This window comes from Sus scrofa, chromosome 15, assembly GCF_054392235.1.
Source record: "Sus scrofa isolate SSC_HxYL_T2T_F1_AM1 chromosome 15, Sscrofa_HxYL_maternal_Yorkshire_Landrace_v2.0, whole genome shotgun sequence".
Classification (NCBI taxonomy): Eukaryota; Metazoa; Chordata; class Mammalia; order Artiodactyla; family Suidae; genus Sus; species Sus scrofa.
In genome coordinates, this window is record NC_139397.1 from 70,056,753 (window position 1) to 70,072,063 (window position 15,311).

The 15,311-nt window shown below is 41.5% G+C and overlaps 1 long non-coding RNA gene across 1 annotated transcript; it reads left to right on the top strand.

The window, feature by feature from the left end:
• Positions 1-617: 617 nt before the first annotated feature.
• LOC146395900 (uncharacterized) lies at positions 618-14,321 on the top strand. The gene is made up of 5 exons (XR_014829979.1): positions 618-690; positions 4,744-4,903; positions 5,862-6,100; positions 12,500-12,638; positions 13,557-14,321. It is a non-coding gene; the product is annotated as an uncharacterized LOC146395900 (long non-coding RNA).
• Positions 14,322-15,311: the final 990 nt, after the last annotated feature.

Sequence of the window (15,311 nt, forward strand, 5' to 3'; positions counted from 1 at the left end):
ATGCAGGGCATGCCAGAGGATCTGTCAAGGACAATAGTGAATACTTTCTTCTCTCCAAGTTGCACCTTGTATTAGTTTCCTGTGGCTGTAAACACAAACTTGGAGGTTTAAATCAGCAGAAATTTGTCTTCTCACAGGAGGCCAAAAGTCTGAAAGAAGTATAACTGGCTGAGAAAAAGTTTTCATCAAGATTGTACTTCTTCAAAAGTCTCCAGGCAAAAAATCTGTTTTCGCCTCATCCAACTTCTAGCGGAGGCAGCAGTCCTTGGCTTGTGGCCACATCACTCTGATCTTCAGGGCAACATCTTTGAATCACCCCCACTCCATTTTCACACCACCTACTCCTGTGTGTGTGTACATGGGTGGTGTGTGTGAAATTTCCCTCTGCCTCTCTTTTATAAAGACATTTATGATGTCATTTAGGGCCCCCCTGGGATAATCCAGAATAATCTCCCCCGTTGCAAGAGGCTTAATGACATCTGAAAAGATGCTTTTTACAAAAAAGGATAATATTGATAGGTTCCAGGGATAGGTTCCATTATACAGCCTACTACAATCCCACAAACCAAAGAATACTTGGAGAAGAGGCCATAATGTTTATCTTTTCATCTCCAAAGGAGCCCCACTCAGTGGCCAGAATCCTGGACATAGAGGGAAGTATGGAGAATCAGAAGGAAGGGCCTTTCACAGGTAACATGTGCAGAACTAATAGCCATGAAAGATTCTGGCTTCTTGCTTTTTAGTCTAGGGCTCTTTTTGCAAAAAAATTTTCCACTGAGGTCAGGAATGGGCACTCTGCACACATAGGCCCCCCTTCTGCTCCCACTCCCCTCCCAGACCTCTCTCCAAAGGCCTATTTTGACCCCTCACTTTCTCAATCGCTGTTGTTGTGGAAACATTCATAGGAGGTGAGCAGAGGTTCCAGTCTGGTCCAGGGACTGGAGTGGGTACAGGGTGGAAGCTGTTTGTCTGCAGCAGGGACAATCTTTGTCTGGTCCCAGTGAGACCACTGCCAATGGTTCCTTCCGCCCTCCCCCTCCAAGCAGAACCCCAGCAGAACTTTGCTGGGGGTCTCAGTGCTGCCAAGGCTGATGAGCAGCCAGAGCAAAAGCATTTCCACATCCCCTTAAAGTCAGCTCCAAGGTTAGGGCTCTGTGAAGGCAGAAACAGAGGAGCATTTGAAGTGGAAATTCGGAACTGCTGAAGGGTCTTGGTTCTTTAAAAGGAGATTTCATCCTAGTGGCTGATTAGTTGCAAATTCTGGAAGTTGCATGTCACACGACATAAAAGCCAAGTACTAGTGGGCTTGCCTGAAAGGACAAACACATCTGAAAGATGCCTCCTCTTTCCCAAACTAGCTCTTCCCCCACAGATGTCTGCTGGCAGCAGTGCCTCTCTGTCATCCAGGCTTACTGCCTGGGAGCAGACGTTCTGCCATTGCTTCTGAAAGTTGATGGGTTGGTAAATCTTAGAGACTTCATCTCTGCAATTCATCTCATATCAGTGCCTTCCTTTTCATCTTCACTGCACTATTTCTGGCCCTCATTAACTTCTCCCATCTTTATTTTAATTACAAAAACAGCACATGCTAGTTTCAGAAGAAGCCAAGAATGGAGAAATGCAAGGAATGCAGCTCTAGAAGCTGGAAAAGACAAGTAAACAAATTTTCCTCTAGAACCACCTTGATTTTGGTCCAGAGAAACAGATTTTGGATATATGATTTCTGGAATGCCAAGAGAATAAATATCTATTGTTTTAAGCCATGAAATTTGTGGTAATTTGTTGTAGTAGCCATAGGAAACCAATACAGGTTGTTTCCAAATGTTTAGACCTGTGAATATTTTATTACCTCCTACCTCTTGACAGCAACCCTTGACTCCAGTCTCCTGGGCTTCACTCTCTCCCCCATAGCCACTCCTTGACTCCTCTCTTCTGGAAAACGAAATCCAAATTCTCTAGCTCATAGGGCTTCCATGCACTAGCTTGACTCACTTTTTTTAGTCTTAAAATTGACTATTCTATAACCACACACACCCTCAACACACACACCATCTACATCATTAATCAGCTCATAAGCTTTTCTAAGTATGATATGCCTTCCTTAGCCCATCTATGCTGGTAGTACTTTACACTCCAGCTCAAATGGGACCTCTCCCCAAAAGGCTCCTCTGTGTCCTCAACCCACCCACAACCAGATGTGATCTTTGCCTTCTTTGAATTTGCATAATATTTTGTATCTCTCTTGTAGCAAATATCAATTCTTTTTTATTTTATGATTTTTGTTTTTTCCATTATAGTTGATTTACAGTGTTCTGTCAATTTATATTGTACAACAAAGTGATCCAGTTATATATATATACATATACATTTATATATACACATATATATACATGTATACATATACACACACATATATACATATACATATATATACATATATACACACATATATATACATATACATACACACACACACACACAAACATATATATAAAATATATTCTTTTTCTCACTTTATCCTCCATCATGTTCCATCACAAGTGACTGGATATAGTTCCCTGTGCTATACAGTAGGATCTCATTGCTTCTCTCCACTCCAAAGGCAATAGTTTATATCTATTAACCCCACACTCGCAGTCCATCCCACTACTTCCCCCTCCCCCTCCCCCTTGGCAACCACAAGTCTGATCTCTAAGTCCTTAAGTTTCTTTTCTGTGGAAAGTTTCATCTGTGCTGTATATTAGACTCCAGACATAAGTGATATCATATGGTATTTGTCTTTCTCTTTCTGACTTAATTCACTTAGTATGAGAGTCTCTAGTTCCATCCTTATTGCTGCAAATGGCATTATATTGTTCTTTTTTATGGCCAAGTAGTATTCCATTGTGTATATATACCACATCTTCTTAATACATTCATCTGTTAATGGACATTTAGGTTGTTTCCGTGTTTTGGCTATTGTGAGTAGTGCTGCAGTGAACATGTGGGTGTATGTGTGTTTTTCAAGGAAAGTTTTGTCTGGATATATGCCCAAGAGTGGGATTGCTGGGTCATATGGTAGTTCTATACTTAGTTTTCTGAGGTACTGTCATACTGTTTCTCATAGTGCTTGTGCAAATATCAATTCTACCTTGTATTGGAATTATTGATTACTATATTAAGTGCCTAGAACTTTAATAACTTGCTGAATTATTTGCTCATTGAATATCTGTTGAAATGAATATGAACCATGCCTTAGAACAAGGTCTACTTCCTGTTTTTATTGTAATTTGATACCCATGATGATGTGGGAACACCACTGATTTTAGCAATGAAAGGCGGACATATGAAAGGAGGGCAGAGTAAACTAATAAGGCTTAAATTATGTCTCCAGTTTTTCAGATCTCATTCCTACACTGTGCCTTTCAAAATTCAAGGATAAATGTGATGGTTATTCTGGAGTAGAGGACTTGAGAACAGTCACTGATCTCAAGCTCTCTAATGATTGTCCGCAATGATTCAATGCCATCTCAGACTGAGTTTACAGGAGGTTCTTTCAGATGCTTCCTCTGCAGGAGGTTTAATCAATGAGACCACTGTTTCCTAGAAGATATACAGCACCAGGATAACCGGGGACGCTGTTAAAAAAAATACAGATTTCTGGATGCCACCGCCAAGAAATTCTGAATGAACAGGTTGGGAAAGAGCCCGGGGATCTATGGTTTAACCAGCACAAATTTTTGTGGTTCACTGGTCTGAAAGAATCCTGAGAGTTGTTTCCAATTCTGGAATTCTGTTATTCAGAATTTTGTGTCAAGTTTCTGGTTCTGAGGTCTCAAGCTCCCAGCTCACTGCCTCTGCTGGTTCTTACCAGAGTCAGTCCCAAATTTTGGCTTTCTGATGTTCTCCCTCTGGGAAAGGGAGTACTTAGAAATTTGCCAACAGGTAAATGTTGGGGTTTTAGCTAACCAGTTATTTTAGAGTTTCACCATTGGTAATGAGGGCTGTACCTCACAAGCCCAGCCACCCCATTTATCTCCTAGAGATGAATGAAACAGACTTAGATATTATCATAGCAGAGAAGCCACCAGAAACAAAATAGGCAAGTGTTAGCAGGTGGCCTTGAGTACCTGAAGGAGAGAATATCCCAGGAGGCAGCAGCACAGATAGGACTCTTGTCTCATCAGAGCTGATCCTGTGTTCTAGAAGGAGACATGAAAGACTCAAAGAAGCATTGTTGCCCATAACCCTTTCCTCACTCCAGGGGCAGAAGCAGGATTAGCTGTTCCCTGTGACTGGGATGGAAAAGCTTAAATGGTAGAGGGAAGCAAGCCTCTTGCTCTGGCCATTCTAATTCCAGAGATTTACTGCTGCCTCCTAAATAAACAAAGCTATTGGAGCTTTAAGAGTCCCATCCAGACAGATGACCAAGAGGAAGGAGTCATTTTTCAGCCTTAACACTATTTGTGTATCGTGTGTCCATTGTCATTAACCCCTAAGAGTGAAAGCAGACTGGTCCATTTCATTTTCTGATTATCGAGTTTATGACATCGTTAAAATTAATAGAGTGCTTATCTCAGCAACATAATGAGCAAGCCATGTGGAGGCAGCAGTGTTCCCGGAAAAATACTGGTGGAGGGTCTGAGTGTGTCCTTTCCATCAGCAGGTCCCCAGTCCCATGCAGGTCATGGAATCTTATGGAGGAGAGTTGTGTGGTTATAGTGGCCACTACCTTGTCTCAGCATTGCTATTTCTTCATAGAAGACCCTGCAAGACTGAAGCAGTGCTTGGAGTCGGAGAGGAGAGAGTCAGACAATGTGCACATTTATTTCTTTGGATTAAAGAGGAAGTGGAGAGTTTCTATTTGGGATGATGATAAAGTTTTGGAAATGGTAGCCATGAATGTTGCACAGTATTGTTGAAGGTAATTAATGCCACGGATTTATACACTTAAAATGGTTAAAATTTAATGGGTGTATTTTATGATTTTTTTTTTAAGGAAGTGGGTTGGTCTATCCATAGACTAGTCCAGGGTAATTAACAAACAATTGCCATCTTGTTCCCTCTTGATTTCAAAAGGCTTGCTGACTTTCTGTCCCTTCTGTAGGGTTGACTTATCCTGGGAGCAGTGACAAAAGCTGGCTCTTGTTGTAGGAACCATACAGATGCTGATACTCAATCTAATTCTGGGGCATTTGAGAGCATATGCAGCTTCTCTAGCTCCTAAGACTTCAATGCTTAAGTATTGGAATGCCTTTTATCCACCAAAAGATGTACCTAAGAGTTTGTCGCTGGGGTAGACTCTCCTACTTTTCCTACAGAAATGATAACCCATTATCACTGAGTATAGGCACTCAATAAATTTTTTCGAATGCCATTGCCAACTCGTTTTTCTCTCACTTCCAGAACTGAAAACTTGAGTGCAGAGTTGGAATAGGTAAAGGCTTTTGGATTTGTGGCTCAGACTTACTTCACTCTCCCCTATCTGGGACTATGAATGTTCCCTATCTGGGACTATGAGTGTCTTTACTACCCAGAGTTCAGAGAACACTAGAATAGCAAGGTTGAAAGAGGCTTGAAAAGTCCCCTGTTTGCCACCCCAGTGATGCCTGTCTTATGGTCACAGCCTTTGGTCACACACAGGTGTGGCTTCTATCTTTGAGAAAGGTCATACCCTGTGACCATCACTCACCCCAGCTCCTCAGAGAGCCCCTCAACATTTCAGACATAAACATTTTTGAAGTATCTTCCACCAATCCAGAGGCTTATAGTTCTGAAATCCCTGTATTGGGTCCAGATTGGATTATTTTAATATTCCAGGAAGATGCTTTACAGTTGAGACATTTTCAGTTCAATTCACATTTTCTACTTGTAATTTCTAGCTGGAAATTACCTATGGAAGCTGAGTCACCTACCTCGCTCCTGGAGCCCGCTGGCTGTTTCCAAGGCCTTCTTCATTATTCAAACCACGACTCCATCACAGGAATACCCAAAGCAACATTTGATAGTTGTGGAAGATTTTTACCCTCACAAGTCATGAATACTTTCTGTTTATCGCTTACACTGAGGATTTATGACTATCTAAGTGTTGTATTTCCGAAGGGAAGCATCCTATCCTCAGGTAAGGACAAATTCTTTATTCATATTGAAAATGAAAGCAAGTAAAGGGCAAGAATTTTTTTTTTTTAAATTCCTCTTCCAGGATGTTCAGAATGAAAAGCTTATTGAAATAAGACCTTTAAAGTGTTTCCTTTCACTGTTCATTTGGGAAGAGATTTCACAGATGGTACAGACACCCTGAAATGTTGCCTGGTCTGAAATCTTTTATCTATAGCTTTAGAAGAGCAAAGGGTATGACATATGGAAAGGAGCAAACAGCCGTGGGAAGGCATGGCTAGGGACAGGGACAGGGATAGGAATGTAAATTATATCACTGATTCTTGCCTCAAAATATTTCTGGTTGGCTCCTATCCATGGGGTACCACACTTGGATGCACAATGGAGGCTGCATATGGGGCAATTAAGGGCAGATGTGATTCCATGACCATCACACAGAATTGCAGGCTTTGCAAGTTCTAGCCCTTGACCAAAGCCACAGTGTTTTTATATAATCATGGTTGGTATAGATTGGACCATGTCCCTCCCAAATTCATATGTTGACATCCTAACTCCCTATATCTCAGAATGTAACTTTATTTGGAAATAAGGTCATTGCAAATATAATTAATTAAGCTGAGGTCATACCAGCATAGAATAGGCCCTTAATCCAATAGGACTGGTGTCCACATAAAAAGGGGAAATTTTGGACACAGAGACAAACACATACAGAGGGAAAACTATGTGAGGACAGAGGGAGAGGTCAGCCAGCGACAAGAAACATCAAAGATTGTCAACAAACCATCAGACCCTAAAAAGAAACAGGGAACCATCCTGTCCCTCTGTTAAAAACAAGATGGCAAACCCAATATGGAGTCACTTTCAATAAGCCCCTCTTCACCAAAACAAGACTTATGGTTTTGGCTCTCCCAGAAATGGAATCGTAAACCAGTCAGTCAAAAGTAACTTGATCAGCACCAGCTAGTCATCTGCCTTGGAGACCCCTGCCCTCCCCTAAAGGAAAGTAAACTTTCTGTAACTAACATGCTTTTTTGCCTAGTATAACTTCCTTGTTTCTGCTCCCCTCTGCTTATATCATTTTGTGAAGCTCCTTTCTATCTGCTGGATTGAATGCTGCCCAGTTCATGAGTTGTTGAATAAAGCCAATAAGATCTTTAAAATTTACTCAGTAAATTTTTGTGTTTTTAATACCTCAGAAGGAACCAACTCCATCAATATCTTGATCTTGAACTTTGAGCCACCAGAACTTTGAGAAAATAAAATTCTGTTGCTGAAATCATTCAGTTTGTAGAGCTTTGTTGTGGAAGCCTGAGTCAGCTAATCACTGGTCAGGTTGAAAGCACCCAGGGCCCTGCACTGTTTTGCAGAGTCATAGAAGCTGTAGTACTTGAATATGCAATATTACTTCTAAAGTTTTTAAGATTAGAAATGTTTCTTGAGGAGTTCCCGTTGTGGGTCAACGGTAACAAACCCTACTAGTATCTGTGGGGATGCAGGTTTGCCATCTGGCCTTACTCAGTGGGCCGAGGATCTGGTGTTGCCTGAGCTGTGGTGTAGGCTGCAGATGAGACTCAGATCCTGAATTGCTCTGACTGTGGCTGTGGCCAGCAGCTGCAGCTCCAACTCAACCCCTGGCCTGGGACCTTCTGTATGACACAGGCAGCCCTGAAAAAGCAAAAAGAGCAAGAAAAAAGAAAGAAAGGAATGTTTCTTGCTCTCTTGATCTTTATGCTGTTGCTCACGTGCATTCCTCATGTACACATGTAGATTTATATATGGTTCATACTGTCTTCCTCTATTTCCTGATTCCTTATGTTTGGGATTCCTATACTCAGCTTTGGAAAACTTCTCCAAAGATTTAAGAATCTCGGCATCTTGGAGTTCCCATCGTGGCGCAGTGGGATCAAATTCGACTACTATCCATGAGGATGTGGGTTCAACCCCTGGCCTCAATCAGCGGGTTAAGGGTCCAGCGTTGCAGAGAGCTGTGGTGCAGGTCGCAGATATGCTCAAATATGGCGTTGCTGTGGCTCTGGTGTAGGCCAGAGGCTACAGCTCTGATTTGACCCCTAGCCTGGAAACCTCCATATGCCGTGGTGGGGCCCTAAAAAAAAAAAAAAAAAAAAAAAAAATGAATCTCAGCATTTCAGTTCTATGGCCTTAAAATATCACATCCCAGATTTCTTATTACATGCTTCACCTTCAGCTTCCATATCAACTCACCTTCTTTCTGCCTACCTTGAAGAGCTCCTTACATACCTCTGTCATTTGTTTCTAGAAGTCTGTACATTTCTGAGTTTATAATGGAAAGGTCCATGGGAATTTTCATAGGAAACTGGATGTGGTCTCATCACTTATGTGGTCTCAGTTGTTGGAAGGTGTCTGGAGCAATCCTGGGAACTTTAATGAGGTGACGTGACAGTAAGCAGTTCATGCTTCTCTGTTTACATATCGCTTTTGCTTCGAGGGGATCCATAGATTTCCTTCTGCTGGCCCATTTCCAAGTATCGAATGGCAAGTGATTCTAGGTTTGGATGTTTTTGCATCTTACCCTCATAATCTGACGCTATGCACCAAATTATTTTGATGTTAAGCAAATTAAAAATTTTATTTTGATAAGTTTATATTGTTATATTTATACATATTCACTAAGTTGGCAATATTGGGACTAATGGATCTGTTCTTATGGTCATCCTGATGAGTCATACTCTTGGACGTTTTTGGTATTTGGGGACTAGAGTTTTTTTATGGTAAAGGTATGGCAGATGCCTCTATTGCCCATGGGCAGGTAGGTCTCATCATGGAAGTCTCAGCTCAGTGTCACAAACAGAATCGGAAGTCAGTTATCCTAAAAGCATGGAAAAGTTAGACCTTTGTTCAAGTCTCTTGAAAAGTCATCAAAGTGGAAAATGCAATGTACCAAACATCATATAGCAACATGCTAGAAGGTTCTCCTCACTGCAGTGCTTTCTGTCTCTTCTCCATCTCTCTCACATAGCACAACATATGGACAAGCTTCCCTCTCAGCCTCCTGCTCTCAGGCCAACTTTATTTTCAACCAGATTAATTCAGCTTCTCCTGGATGTTTCCACATGTCCTTTTCACTCCTATTTAAATCAATGGTCTTCAAACTTTTTTGACTGTTTATCCAAGCCATAAAAAATAATGAGAGTTTTAAAGTATTTGTGTACTCTCAATGTATATATTTTGTTCATTATAAAATATACATAGAAGGAATTTTTAAAATTTGAGACAGAGTCATATTTGTATGTCAAAACATGTATACGTATTTTAAAGTTATTTGTCATCTATTGACAAGTTAAAACTTTGTTCTCACTATGAAATCTATTAATAAATTTTGATGAGAGAGTGTGATTGAATATACTTAGTTATTTTAGACTACATTGATTTAATACTTGTGATACAGTGATTCTAATTCAGGTTATGGGTTTGGTCCTTTTCCTTCCTTCCGTCCTTCTTTTCTTCCTTCTTTCTTTCCTTTCTTCCTCCATCCCTCCCTTCCTTTTCTTTGATACTTGGCTTCATTGCTTATTGCAGCTGAAGAAGTTTCCATGCAAAGATGCACAGAACCAGATGGAATAAATGCCCCTTTAGATGCACATTTTCATCTCATTCTGATTATGTAAAAGTTCTTTTTGAATTCTGCTAGTAAATTCCATCTTCTCTGATATGAATCAGTTACTTTTCCTAACGAATCACAAGGCATTTCATTTTTGCACTTTTAACAAATAAGTTCAAAACTCACTAAAATTCATTTTGGAAGAATTTTCAACAGATTTTTGATGCTTTCTTTCTTTTTGTCTTTTGTCTTTTTAGGGCTGCAACCATGGCATAAGGAAGTTGCCAGGCTAGGGGTCCAACTGGAGCTGCAGCTGGTGGCCTACACCACAGCCACAGCAATGCCAGATTTGAGCCACGTTTGGGACCTGTACCATAGCCCACGGCAATGCTGGATCCTTAACCCACTGAGCGAGGCCAGGGATCGAACCCACATCCTCATGGATACTAGTTGGGTTCATTAACCACTGAGCCACGATGGGAACTCCTGATACTTTCTTTAAATGTACTAATGTGAGAGTTTTTACAGGTATCACACAGATTTTTTTATGAAAAAAAATTTACAAACATGGAAATGCTTCCAAGTATCCACTTTCAAATTATTCTTTTCATAATGCACATCTCTTCAAAAAGCACTTTCTCACAAAGTGGCTAACTTCTTTTCAAATCTAATCAGTTATCTCTGATTTATTTATCTATTTAGCTTATTAGGACTGCACCCATGGCATATGGAACTGCTCAGGCTAGAGGTCTAATCAGAGCTATAGCTGCCAGCCTACACCACAGCCACAGTAACGTGGGATCTGAACCACATCTGCAACCTACACCACAACTCACTGTGACACTGGATCCTTAACCCACTGAGAGAGCCCAGTAGATCAAACCTGCATCCTCATGGATACTAGTTAGATTCATTTCTACTGTGCCACAACGGGAACTCCATCTCTGATGTTTTAAATATCCCATGATACGAGCAGCTGAAGACTTCTCTTAGAGAGGAGAAAAAGTGTCAGCTTTTCCATTTTCTTGACATTCTCTTGTGTTTGCATTATTATTATCTTCAACTGACTATTTAGGTTATTTGGACATTTTCCAGGCCAGAGTTTTCTGTAGTAAAGACATACGCAATTCCTTGAAGGAATCATTTGAGCCACTTGTTCATTTTGTGAGGATTAGTTTAGGTCAGTCTAGATAACATGATCCATAAGTCCACTTAGCCAGGAACATGTCCACTGCAATATCTTCCAACAACTGAGAGATCTTGGCTCAAGGACGTGCTGTTATCAACCTCCTTGATCAAAAAGTCTCCATTCTTTGCTTAGAATCCTGGGAATACTATAAGTGTCTGTCCCACGACTGCACTGGGGACATTTTGACTCTGAGGATACCAAACTCCAACTTATATATCTATTAATTAAGTTAAACTTCCTTATTTTTGGATAATACTAGATATAAATGATGGAAAGCTCCATCATTTTCTTCTGCACTCCAAAAGGTCGACTCTGGACAACCTAATTTGGAGATCACTAATATAGATCAGCACAACCAAATCACAAGCCTCACAGAAGCTCAGATACCTCCTTGTTGGGAGAGGGTGGTTGAAAGTGCTATACTATCCTTCATTGCTCTTTATTAGATTCTGCATATTGCTTACGGTAGTTTTGGGAGATACCAGGGTGATGTGGATCACATTCGTCCAGTCAAGGAAACTCACAGAAGGCATCTAGGTCTTGTCCAGAATTGTGTGTTACTGGGATCATCTCTGTTTTATTCCATTGAATTACCAAGTGAGCCTTATTCTATTTTCATAAAGCTGTTCTGTCCTTGTGTTATGACTCCAGTTGAGGCTTTTAAAGATCAGCCAGAATATCCAATAGCAAACAAGTTCCCACATATATCAGACTCATTTGATAGGATTTCTTTTCGGTCAATTAAAAAGAAATAGCTTTCCCAGTAGTTCTTGTTGTGGTACAGCAGAAACAAACCTGATTAGTGTCCATGAGGACAAGAGTTCAGTCCCTGGCCTCACTAAGTGGATTAAGGATCCAGCATTGCTGTGAGCTGTGGCATAGGTCAAAGACATGGCTCAGATCCTGTGTTGCTATGGCTGTGGTGTAGGCCAGCAGCTACAGCTCTGATTCAACTCCTAGCCTGGGAAATTTCATGTCACGGGTGTGGCCCTAAAAAGAAAAAAACCATCGCTTTCCAAGGCACTCACAGAGGGTTTTGCAGGGCTCATAAAGGTAATATTCAAACTCTCACTCATGATTCCTTGACTATAATCATAAGAAATAAACAAAACAAAATAAAAATCCATTTTCCAGAGCCCTGAGACTATCACAAATGATGTTGAGGTTCCATCAAGCTGGAAATGATTATTATCCTTTATTTTTCAACACACACACACACACACACACACACACACCCCTTCATTGGTTTGTTTCTGAGTGACGTGCAAAGGAATTAAAAAATCATTTGATAAATACATGTGCAAGTGTGAATGGGTTGAGATTATCCGTTGTAAACATTTCATGTATGGTGAATTGCAAATAACAAGGCTTTCCACTAAAATGATGTTTTAAAAATAATATCGTAGAAGAAAATGTGCTCCCAGAATCTCCTGCCTCAGTGTCACCTGGGGCAGCCCTTTCCCTAGGCTTCCAGTGTAACACAGTGCTAGCAGCGTGTCCTTGGGTGATTCATGGGGCCACGGAAACTTAAGAACCATTGATCTAGGCTGTGCGTCAGTAGAGACACAGATATCAACCTGCGTGTGCACACATTGCAGGGCAGCTGCACAGAAACAATGACTTCTCTCTTGCAGATCCATTCTGCTCACGTCAGAATACCTTTGAAGACTAGGCACTTATTATTTCTACAATGAATCTGTTTCCTCCAGACTCCCGGCTGTCACCGTCCTGACCTGCCACCTGTGTCACATCCCATCAAGTGCTGTGGATGAGGTATGGTACTTGTCACAAACTGACACACACTGGGGCAGAAGCTTGATAGGACAGGCTGAGAAAAGCAAAAAACAGAAATAAACTGAGACGCAACTTTTCTAGAACACCCTCTCAAATAAAGCCAACTCTGTGAGACAGGATTTCAGAGCGAGCATGACCACCGATGGAGGCAAAGCCTGATAGGTCAGGTCTGGGACTGGGGAAAAGATAGTTGATGCAGAATCCAGTTTCTTTGACAGGCATCTCCCAGGGTGAGTTTCTAGCACACTAATCCTGCCCAGTGCCCAGGAACACAGGGTCTCATGGTTAAAGGCCTTTCCCTGATATTCTAAATTCTTTTTAAAATCTTTTTATTTTGAAATAATTAGAGGGTCTTTGGTTTTTGTCTCTCCCTTGCTCTGAGACATGGGCATTGGTACTTGGGCTGGCCTAAAGGACGGTGTCCACTGCTCAGATTCACCCGGCTCTCTGACCTTGATCTTTGATCTAAGAACCAGAGTGTGCTCCTGCTTGTCTTCCTGAGGGCACATCAGCCCCTAGTGCAAACAGATTTCCTTTGGGCCCCCTTGTCATTGAGAAATGCCCTTCTGTATCTGAATTGTGGTTCCAGTTCCAGCCATTTACAAAAGAACCAGCTGTTCCCAATTTACAGAAAGGTAAATTCTGAAAGTCATTTAGAATTTGGGCCTCGCCTCCCATAGCTGCAAAATTATACCTTGTGGCCAAGTTCCTAGGGCAGCCCACAGAAGCCTATTTATCTAAAATGGAGCTGAACTGAGGCAAAAAGCAATATGCAGCCTAGCCACACTTGGCATTGTGTTTCCATTGGAATGCATGTCTTGTAGGAACTGAGAAGCCAAGAAGGCAGAAGGAAATAAATCTTGAACCTAAATCTATCTTGTTATTGGGCTTTTGCAGCCAGGTACCAGTAAACCAGCCCCCGAGGCTGGAGAAATGTTGGATGTAGATGCTCACAGAATCATTCATCAAATCTTGGAAGCTTCGGAGAGAAGTGCGTAAAATGAAAATTTAGTTCCAGAGAAATAGAGCCTCAATTTAATACCATCTACCAAAGCACTGCCACGTCTGTCATCTTGGGATGAGGTCAGAGATCCTAAATCAAGAGAGGATGAAGGCTCTCCTGGCGGGGGTGGCCCCAGGGTCTGGAGCATGCCCAGGTGAGCAATAGATGGGCAGGAATGCAGCTGGGGCCCTGGCAGAGGTAGCATGCCCTTGGCCACCTGGTTTGGGAAGTGGTTTTGATCCATTTCTATTACAAGGACATCCTGTTCTCTGTTCCTAACAGATGGCTTTCTTTTTTAATTTGCCCACTCCCCCTTTCTCCCACAAGAGCATCCTTCTCTCACATGGATTGAGATCAGGCCATTCAATTATCTGAGGAAAATAACAGTAGAGAGAAATTGTCTTTACAACTAACAAGATGGCAGCGTGGCTTTGAGACCAAAGGGGAGAAGTCATGGGCCGAGCACCTGCTATGTGCCAGTTGCCATGCTGTGTGTTTTCAGTTTTCTCCATCCTCCTAAAAATCCTAGGAGTAAACATTATTATCCCTATTTGATTGAAGTAAACTGACATTGGCAAGCTTATGTTAGACTGAGAACTTTGGACCTTGCAGGGATTCAAACACATCTTCTGGCTCCAGAATGATGTCCTAGAAACAAATACATTTTATTCACTGGTTTTCAACCAGTTTAAAAAAAAAAATTCAAAAAGCAAGCATGACTTCGTTTATCCTCAACCAATTTTAATACAGGCAAGGTGATAAATGTACCATGTGGACTCAACATCAAGTAGGCTTTGCTGTACAGTGCTGGTCAGACCAAATGAGAAGCTCATGGTTTCCAGAGAGGTCTGACAGATACTGGGCTCTCGTGAGGTTAACACTGGGCTGGTCAACTCTAGCGAGGAATGGGCACGTCTGCTTGATTGACTAAGTGTGGTACCTAGCTCGGCCTGAAAAAAGGGATGATTATATGTATTATTTGATCACAGAAGGCGGGGGTGGGTGAAAGCCCTGTGTGGCAGAGAAAGTGTTTAATCTTTTTAGATTACAAAAAAATAGGGGCTGTAACATCCACTCTGACAGCAGTCAGATTAAATCTAGCCACAAAGTCATAGTGAAATCAATATATAGAAAAACCTTGTGGTTCCAGTTAGAGGATACAAACACACAGAAAGCCAGTTTCTTTCCAGTTCAGTCTCTTCTGCAGCAGCTCCGCCTGACCTGACGTCTGGGCTGCATTAGAGTCTCCCCCTAGTGGAAAGCTGGGACATTTCAGCATCAGCAAACATTGGATTCAGAACAATAGCAATCTCTCAGGGTTTCTGTTTTTAAATGTTTCTTTAGTTGCAGCTGAGAAAAAAATGGGTACCAAAGCCAGTGGATTTTTAGGGAATATAGGTAATAGTATAACTCTTTACCCTCCCTACCTTGCCCCTCCCCACCGAAGTGTAGGGTCAAGAAATCTTTGTAGAACACACACCCTGGAAAGTACAGGTTTAACTGAACAACCCCTTCATAACCTGCACACATATTAACTCCCTCAATCCTCCACATCCAAAGAGATCCAACAGCAAAATGTATACCACAGTGTGGTAAGCACATCAGATGACCAGAAGGGCCCGTTCTAACACCTGCTAAGCCCTAACTTG